Source organism: Haliaeetus albicilla, chromosome 5 (assembly GCF_947461875.1).
Source record: "Haliaeetus albicilla chromosome 5, bHalAlb1.1, whole genome shotgun sequence".
Classification (NCBI taxonomy): Eukaryota; Metazoa; Chordata; class Aves; order Accipitriformes; family Accipitridae; genus Haliaeetus; species Haliaeetus albicilla.
In genome coordinates, this window is record NC_091487.1 from 11116722 (window position 1) to 11127142 (window position 10421).

A 10421-nucleotide genomic window follows, 5' to 3' on the forward strand; every position below is an offset into this window, starting at 1 on the left:
TATAAATGCCTAGGTTTTATTCTTTTTCACTTGGTTTCACTATGGTGCTGTAGGGGAATAAGTCCTCTTACTCGTTTTGATGAGCAAAACCTGGTGGAGGGAAACAAAAGCCACCAACCACTTTCTGTCTGGAGTGAAACTAAAGAATTCACTCACTGAGTTTGAGCTTCAGAGAAAATAAGGTCAGAATGAACCACCCTTGTAAAAACCTGTCCCCCAGCAGTTCATGGGGTTCACACAAGCTACATTTGTTCAAAGCAGTCCCAAGAGGACAATGCAAGCCCTGTTTTATTACCGCAGGATATAAGGTGGTATCAAATAATGAATCCAAGTATTTCCCTTCTGAACTCAGCCCAAAGCACTTCTAAAGTTTTCTAATATAAAATAATATACCATGAAGTGGAAATCTTTCTGATATTTTGTCATTTTAAGCTGTGGTAATATATTTTCCCTTGGAAAATATAACTTCGTGCTCTTTGTGTGCTTTTTTGTTTTCTGTTTAATCTGTGATGCATATCTGAATGGAATTTTTGCCTATAATTCTATAAAATTTACTCTGAACCGCTGCTTATGCTCTACCGATCACAACTGTGTTTTAAGGATCGGCTCTTATTTTTCAGTCTTCTCTTCACTGCCTTTATGCTCTACTAGAGTATGAGGAGTAAGAGGGAAACATTTTTTTGCACATTTAACACTTTGTTTCCCCTGGACTTCTGTCTAGGGCTATGGGGATCTTGCTACCTCACATGAGCAAACAAGGGAATCATACTGCTGGAATGACAGATTTAGTAAATCTGACAGACACACACAGGCACATTGATTGATATTTTTGCTCTCCAAAGTTGCTTAGAGTTATCTACTATGTTTCAGCTGTGACAGTTATGGCAAATGTTATAAAAGAAGGGGGCTAGATCCTCAGCTGGTGTACATCTACTTAACTGTGAAATCCTGAGTTATGTTTTACATACCTGTATGTCAGGCAAGACTTAATCATGGCTCTAGACCATAACCTCTGGCCATTGCTCTCCAATGGTCACTGGTTCTAATGTGTGTTTAAAAATGATGCTGATTGAAGAAGCCCCATGTCATTTAATTCAGGTTCTGCAGGAAATGGCTTGATTTGTTTTCAGTCCAAATAAAGCCTAAAATCACTTCTGAAAGTGATTTTAAGCTGAAAAGTAGACAGCTTCACCAAGGCTAAATTGAACCCTGCACTTACAATCACTTCCCAGGTGCAAAAATGTAGTATTTCATTAGCTGCTAAGAAGATGGTATTCCTTGTACAAGTTTACACAGTCTGTTGAAGCTGCCTCAACTACAACACTTTAGAAGCTCAGAAATCATAGAGGAACCGCACGCTTCATCCACGCTTGAATAAGGTAAACCTTTAATCATCACAGGTGGAGAAGTGATGTTCAGAGGATGTCACAGAAGCGGTGATTGGACTTCTGGCTCCTCCGTGTCTAACCACAGAACCGCTGCACGGGCTGCAGTCCTTGTAAGGTGCAGCACAAGTGAAGAAAGACTGATCACTACCAGGAAAGAAAGAGAGGTGAGGATAGATGGGGAAAGCAATCTCAGAAAGAGGTGTGAGCTTCAAGCAGGTCATTCAGTGGCCTGAGTTAATGCCTGCAAGCTCATGGCTCCTCTGTACCTGGGACGAGACCAAACCAGATGTCTGAAGTACCCTGCCAGAATTAAACTAAGAATGTCTGAAGTCTCTCTGCCTTTGAAGTAAACATGACCTTAAACATGAATACATAAAACAGAGCACAGCTATTTATAGGACATCAAATGTAAATGAAATGGGATGAGCTTCCATGAAATAGCAAGAAAACAAAGACGACAAAGCAAACAAACAGGAATGTAAGGAAAGCACAGTCAGCATTTGTAACATGGTCATTAGCCATGCTTTGTACTTCTGAATGCCCTTTATTTGCTGGCCTCAGAGTCTGCAAACATTAAGGATTTGTCTACAGAGAGGCTGTGGTAGTAGATGATTTATTTATTCTGCTGCCACTTTTGTCTCTGGTTACACTTCTGCTGTGTCAAGTCTATTTACACTCTTTATGGATGCAGTGTGATGTAGTGCATGTGTATATATGTGGAACCAAACAAGGACTGTCCCAGAGCATGTCCATTCATAAGCAAATGTGCTCTATGTGCAACGCACACAAGGCACCTCCACCCCCAGCACTGGCACACAGTGCAAACCCTGCAGACTGAGTAATGACAAATTCCAGTTACTGATCATCACCAACTCCTGCTTCACCCAGGTTTTCCTCAAGACCATTCCTCACGAGCATCCATTGAGCTGCATGGGGAACCTGAGAAGATCTGCCCAAATCCCTCCCACTAGGAGCTACCAAGTTCTGTGACTCTAAGTCCTGTATCTGGGTCTTTTGAAAAGTCTGGGCTCAGTGTCTGACAATGTGGCTCTGATATGGTTGGGATATGTACCTGGGGAGTTCTCCTAGCCTTTAGTTCCCCATTTATAAAAAGAGATTAAATTTATTACCTCCTGAGCGTTATGATCTACTGCAAGGATCACTCGCACACAATAGTGATCTAGAAGAGAACATTTCTAAGTGACACCAAAAGGAAATGCCTTCTTTTATTTGTGTTAGAATTTTTTTTTCTCCTTTTGTGTTGAGTTTAGTGCCTGTGAGAAGTGCTCGGAAATCCTGTTTTCTTAAAAAGCAGCTCGAGCAAATCAAGTATTGCTGTCATGGTACAGTCAATCCCAACATGTTGCAAAAACCTTTACAAAAACCTGTCACTTTACATTATACACCCTGATGAGACACATGTTGAGAGATCTGTATCTAAATGGTTTCATGGGTGGTAAGAGGGTCACACATGAAAGTAGCCCCTCTCCCTGCAAGGCAGCAGGTTGTCCCAGGAGATAATCAAGATTTTCTTCCTGAAGCAGTTAGTGGATCTCTCCAGTTAACAGCCCATCACACATAGGAAAAGCCAGGAACACATTTTTTCAGAGTTGATTATTGTGAGAGCTCAGAGAAAATTGTGGGAACTAGGAGACTGGGCGCATGGGAACCTGTACTTTGATATTTCTGTTCTGCCACTACCTTTATATTTGTGCTTTCTCTGAAAAACTGATGGATTCATTATGCTGCACCACCTGCTTTAGGCATTCTGCAGCTGCTACAGCAGAAAACGGACAGATATTACATTGTCACTGAACTAACCGAGCTATCGCTTACTGTTTCCTTCCTACAAAGGGGAAGACGATAGACCTGTTTCCCCCAGCACATTTCTTACATAGAGATGGTGCTTTGTTAATAAGCCAAGCCCAGTATTTTAACAACTGCAAGGTGAAGGGTTGAAGCAGTAATATGCCTTAAGGTCATGTGGCACACGGTCATATTTTAATTACCACTGCCTGAGGCTATCTCCACAGGTATGTTTCCTTCTTGCATAAAACATGAACCTGGGAGTGATTTCAAAACACACTGTCAAATAGTCTGTGACTCCAACAGGATGTACACAGTATCAGACTTTAATCCAAGGGCAAATTTTATTTCAGTACTTTATCCTGTAGGCTCAGAGGGGCGAGAGGAAGAAACACTTATCTGTTGGTAAACTAATAAAGTTTAGCAACGCAAGGTGTATCATATGTTCTAGAGATCTTTCATTTCCTTAATAAATACCCAAGCATAGCAAGCTCTCAACACCAATATCCTTTCAATAAAAGGTAACCTTATATGGTCACTACATGATACATGATTTATAAGATGTCATGTTAAAGTAAACTCAAACTCACCAAACACACTGAAGGAAGGAAATGGTTGTCTGGCTCCATATGGTGTTTTCATGTTTCTATTAAAACCAGACTATTCAAACACTGTGGATACCAGCACAGGTTTTCTCTCTAAAGAAAGGATAAAAAGAGTCTTATCCATACCATCTGTATCAATAGCATAAAAATTGCTGGCAACACATGAATGTGGTTAAAACACTTAGGGTCATCTTACTGTTGGGGATTAAAAAGACATTGGTCCCGCAGACTGGTTCGCGCAAAGAGCTATCATGAAAGTCGATCATTGAAACCCTTTCTAGCCAAATATCATGCAAAAAGGAATAGGGATAGTTGAACTGTAAAGATCAATTCCTTTGAGACAACCTCCTTTAAAGTAGGATATAGCACTGCAGAAATTGAAACCTAATCTTTGCTATCATACTTGACACTTAAATCCAAGGTCCAGATTTTTGTGAAGTCATGCTATTCTGACTGAAGATACTATACTGCTTTTGCAAACATCTTCAATCTATGAATATATGGTGCACCTTAAATACATAAAAAAGTTGCTTATTTATTATGGATGACCATAAAAAAAATAATCTAGGGCATTGAAATCATTTTTCCCTGGCTGTTCCCCCTGTTTTCCCTCCCTAGTGGATCCTAGGAGGCATGCTCCTACAACAGACTACTTCAGGGACTCCCAAGCTCAGCCCCTGCCAGGCTCCACCCAGACATCAGCAGAGGAAACCTGATGTAAACAGAAGGTGGCTGAATTATATTTTTCCTTCCCTTTAGGGGGCAACCCTTCACCACTTCAGTGAATGAGGGGCCATCACATATCTCAGTTCAGGCCCAGGAACATGCTGCATCACTGCAGCATAATGAAATCAAAGATGGGAACAGATTTCAACACACAGCACAGTAGGTCAGTGTATTTGCTTGATAGTGTGCTGCACAAAGCTCACATAGTTGCTTTTTAAGTTATTTTTAAATCCACTGCCAAACCATGCTGTTGTAAAGCCCATCTGAGTTGAGAAGTTGCAATAAACTCAGTGAAGTACAAGATCTCCTAGATTTTGTCAGGGAGGACCCATCCCATGACTTTTCAAGGTGCCTTTTCACAGTGAACCTTAAGTTACACTAACACTTTGAAGCACTCCACTTTGCTTGAAGATTAACATATTTATTACGTACTTTTAACTCAACAAGAGTTTTGGTTCATTCACTTCAATGGATAGACAACGGTCATTAGCCTTATTTACCACTATTTCTACTTTATTAACACAAGTACCTTCAAGAACTTCTGCTAATGAGAATGGCAAAGACCCAGAAAACACTCTCAATTCTTTGAGCCTCACTCACATCATATTACAAGGCTAATAGAGTCACTACTCCATTAAAATTTTTAAATATTACAACCTGTAGAGCTAGTAGCACTTCATGACTTAAACACCTCCCCTCCCCCTTTTCTTCCTACATTAAACACTATAGCACACAGCAGCTTTTCTCTGAGCTGCAAACACCATCCATGGTTCTTGTATGTAATGGTCTAAATGGTTTCCATTTACCTTTCCACATACAAGAGACATTCCTTGCTCAGCCAGAGCTACCAGTGGAGCCCAGAGGGCAAAACATCTTCTTCTCACTGCCCTCTACAGTACACAGGCATGAGAGCTGAGTATGTGTTGATACACAGGGACCTGAGGAACATCTTGCACAGCATTCCCAGCTGCTTTCTTATCAGATCAAGGGACTTCTGTCCAGCTTTTTGGGTCCTACACCTTCCTACAGCTCTTCAGAGTTTCAGAAAGACAGGCTGGAGTTGGAAGAGAGACAGAACAGTATCTTGAGCATCCTCAACTCTCACAGCACAGCATCTAAAGTGAGACAGCTGACCCCGACATGGTGATTCAGGAGGGCAGAGATCAATACATGAAGATTATCATAAAGCCAATGAGGAGAGCTGGAAGCCTCCTCAGTGTGATTCGCAGCACGCAGGGGAAATCAGGACATGGAAGAGAGAGAGGTGCTGAGCTGGAGCTGCGTGGTGCTAGGCAATAGGAAATGCTGGACACAGAGCATATCTGAACTCCTGCTGGTTTTCAGACCATTGGTATCCCTGTCCATGGGATTAGGGCACTTACCTGGGAACTAGGACACCAAATATTCAGATTCCTCAGAAGACCACACTTGACCACAGGCTGTAGAAAAATACTCCTGTTGCAGTCCGGCCATCAGGCACAGTGTAGGATTCCTGGGCTAAAAGAGCACAAGCAAGAGGGCCCTGGGCTGTAATTTTGGGGTTACAGGTGGGAAGCTCTGATCTTTGCTGCCATGCTGGATTTTATCACAGAGAGAAGACCCGGACTTCCTCCTGCCAGAGCAGTCTCCTAAGCACAAAGCTCACCCTCCCTTTCAGGCTGCCCCATAATACCTGCTCCTACATCATGGCAACGTTACCTGCTGTCCTTATGCTGGAGCCAAAGCTGTTGGCTTGATTGGATCTCAGCCTTCATCAGTTAAGGGCTGAATAATGTAAGGTCCTATTCCCTGCATCCTTCTGGTACGTGCCAAGCAGACAGATCTAACCCACAGAGCAAGGCAACAGCATGATATCCAGAGGCCTTCAGCCTCATCCGAGAGGAGGGAGAGGCTTGCTCCCATCACACTCATGTTGTGGGTGTTAAAGAAGAGGAACACAAGGGTTTAGGTGTGACTCCAGCATGTGCAGTAGAGGCAGAGTAGGCAAGATCTGCAAGGAGACCCTTTCTGCAAGAAGAAACCTCAGAACAAACTAAGGAACCAGGAAACTCCTTTTCTGCTCTTTCACTTCAGCATGATGCTCTGTCAGCCCAACAGCCAACACCTGGCCTGGCCTCACTGAAGTGATGGAAATTTGCTGCTAATGAAGATGAGGGCCTGAGTTTTCCTGACAGTGGTTTTTGTAAAAGGATGTACCGGGAACGAGGGCACACACCTCTGTATTAACACTGAAATCTCTACAGCTGGGTGAACCTAGGCCTGCCTCAATTGCCAGCATGATTTCTCAGTTAATTATTCCGTGGGCTGATTAACAGGGATGGGCATTTTAGGTGGGCATTGTTTTTTCATGATAATTGCTATGGTTGGTTGCTGCTTTGGAGTGGTTTTGTCTATAGGCTGTTTGTGCAAGCATATATGGGGTGGCGGGGGGGCTTTTTTTAAAAGAAGTGGCATAACTGAGACAACAAAAATTTCTACTAGCTGCTGACATGGTCCTCTTTATCATTTGTTCCTGAGAGGACCTGAGAGTGCTGTGAGCTACAATTGCAACTGCACTCACCCACCCAGGATTTAAGTTACACTAGTACATTTCAGCACAAATTAATAAGTTCATCTGAACTTCAGGCCAATCTCATTGCAGTGACACAGAAATAAAGTGACAGAAGCATCTGCCAGCAGTCTCAAGCACAGGGCAACAGTATGCATAAGCATTTGAAAGACTTTTAAAGAATAATATTCTTCCTTAGCTTATTATCTTGCTGTTTACTATGTTGGAACCAAGATTAAAATGCTTTAGTGTTTACTGAAGCAGCATATATGGTATCTAACAGCATGTTATTTTGTGCACACTGTTTAACATTCTTTATTGCTCCAACTCATAAGGTTTATTTGAAATCAGTGGAGGAATTCATCCCATCCACCATTTACTCAGCTATTATCAGCTACTGCAAAAATGCCGTGTGGAGAATAAACACCAGTTATTTATGAGCTTTCGCAAGCATGCAAACTCCTGATAGAATATTACATTTTTAAGATCCATTATTATTTATGGCATGTGTGTGTCACTGTATGCAGTTGCATTCTGTGTATAGGTTGCTCCAAAGGTAACCCTGAAAAGAACCGTAGCTACCTGGTTTTACTTAGCATTTCAATTGTTTTATGCTTGATTCCAGCCTCCTTCTCTCCCTCCCGCTCCCCCACCCAAGTAGAAGTCCTTTTGCTGGTAGCTACAATGAGCATGGAGCTGATGGGGGATTAAACTCTACCTAAAGTTTTGATCAAATCTTAGTCAAGTCAGTGGGAAGACTTCCTGTCAGAGGGGAAGACTGATCATGGAATACTCCCAAATACCAAAGAATTTCCACCACGGAAGATCAATAAAATGTTAGGCGGACATTGGTCAGGAATAATTTAGATCCTGTTTACACAGATGTGATCAGAGAGAGGAGAGGTTCCCACTTGGTGGAACATGAGCCACTTAACATAGGGACATCGTTTGGCTGGATCTGAGCCATGGACCAGTGCTCACCTACAGGCAATTCCCGACTGTCAGTTCAGTGGAGGAAACTCTTCTAAATTCTCCAGCTAAATATAGGAGAGTGTTGTATGTTTTTCCAATATTTCTGCTTATTCCACCTGGCTTTTTTATGTTTGGTGCATTAATACAGTTTACGTTCTCCTCCTCCACCTTTGTGAATTTTTTCCTGGTCTTGCTACCCAGCTAGAGACAAGGGTGTATATAATAGCTAGTGATTGCTTCAGATGAACAATCTGAGTGGAAATGTTTAGTGCAGCTTCATGTTTCATCTTCCCAGAACCTCGGTGACATCTCGTCTGGAATACATGGTTTGCATCACATCTCTGTATATGTATTCCCAGTTTTGATTATCTGAGCTCTCAGAGGAAATAAATGCCAAGAGCTGTGTACCTTTGCTAACTAGCATTCTTATGCTGGTTTTGCATAATCAAGCAGCACCTTTCATCCCATAATATATTTAAAATATCTTTTAGACAAAGCCCAATTTGATGAGGCTGACTGCAGCAGCAGGGAGCATGTATGGTACATTGGGCTTTAGAGTAATGGTTTAGATCTCTCTACAGCATGTAGCACACATAAGCTTTGAAGCATAAAAATCATAAATGATTAACCTATTTGATTTCACATAAATGATAGAAATATGCTCTTCATGGTTTATTTTATTGTCTAAAAACAAAGGCACCATGTCATCATGTGATGAGGTCTGTTTATGGTCTTCAGCAATGCTAGTCCATTTTGTTTTCATTGCCAATTTTTCACTGTATTAATTGCTAATTATTATATATTTGTATACATGACACTTCGGTTATTATCATGTGATCATAACTGTTTGGATTGAATATTGTCTCATCCCCATGAGCTATTTCCACTACAAGCTAGGCAGCCTTAAAAAAATTGCATCCAAACATTTTTTCTGGTTTTTTTATTAAAAAGATTTTTCAAATAAGAAATATACCTTTAATTTTATTAAATAAATTATCTTACTAAAACATCCAGTTTGCAAGAAAACATGAAAAGCCTTTGTAAGAAATCTAGATCAGCATCTGTTAACTTTTCAATAAAGGAACGTTTCAAGTCAAAATCTGGGGGAAAATATGATACTACTAGGAAAAAAAAAAGTTAATGCACGCCAATATAGACATTTCCAATACCAAGTAAAAAAAACCCCAAACAATACTTCCCAAGAACTTCTCTAAGATCTACAGGTATCTTAAAAATAAAACAGAGCATATTTTTATATTTACCTATATTAAAAGTGCTCCAGAAGCCTCCTTTAGATTTTCAGGTAATGTTTGAAAAGAGGAACAATCTTATGGATTGTTGTTTTCCACAGGAACTAGTGGCTGCTTGCTATGTTTTTTATATAAGATAACCCTTCAGGACAGTATATCCCTCCCTGGTTAAAATTAGAAAAGTCAGACAACTTGCAAGACACGTCAGAAGCACACTTCAGACTGGGCTTATGTAGGAAACAGAGAATTTGGGCTTTTTGCAACTTGGCTACTTCGTCCTCACAGTGTAATGAAATTATTTTCAGAGAACAATGAAATTTCTGATGAATTTTTGAATCTTTGCTTCAGTTGATCTTAAACCCAGTTGCAAATTGGCTACAGTGACTACAGGAATGATGAAGCTAAACTGACTATTTAAGCTCTAGTTTTAAACACCCTACATATGGTTCATTAGCTCATCTCCTTGCTAGGTCAGAAAACGGGTAGAACCTGCTTGAAGATGACTGAGGCAACCAGGACGTACTCTGAAGACAACCCAAAATGTGTCCCAGCGTCACACGTACATGAACCAACCCAGAGAAATTATGGCAGTGTCACCTACAAAACACATTCAGTCATATATTGGTATACCTGAGCCTCATCTGGAGGCACGATCTAAAATATGCATCTCTCCTGCAAACTAAGAGGCAAAGATAAATTCCCCCACTTTGTTTGAAATGCTGTTGTTCTTGACCTCTGGGATATAGAAAGATTTATATAAATAGAATTTCTCTTTCTGCTTGCTTCCCTGTCCTGGAGAAATATGTATAAATAAGAGATCAAAGATCCTGTACAAACATTCAACATAAAGCTGACAGGCTGCAAAATCAGAGCTTCTTCCTCAGTGTCTCAGAGAACAGTGACTTAGTAAGCCCCTGGGACTTTGCAGAGCTGCTTCCTCCACTAGACTGTAACCTGTAAGAGAGGCCTTTTTAAATTTCATTTTCATTTCAGTGGTGCCTTTGAAAATATAAATATGTCAGAATGATTAGGTGCTAAATGGTTTATATGAGCTGCTGCAAGATATTTTTGCAGCCTATTTGGAATCACATGGTGCTGTCTGTGGCCTGATCTTGTCATCTTTCTG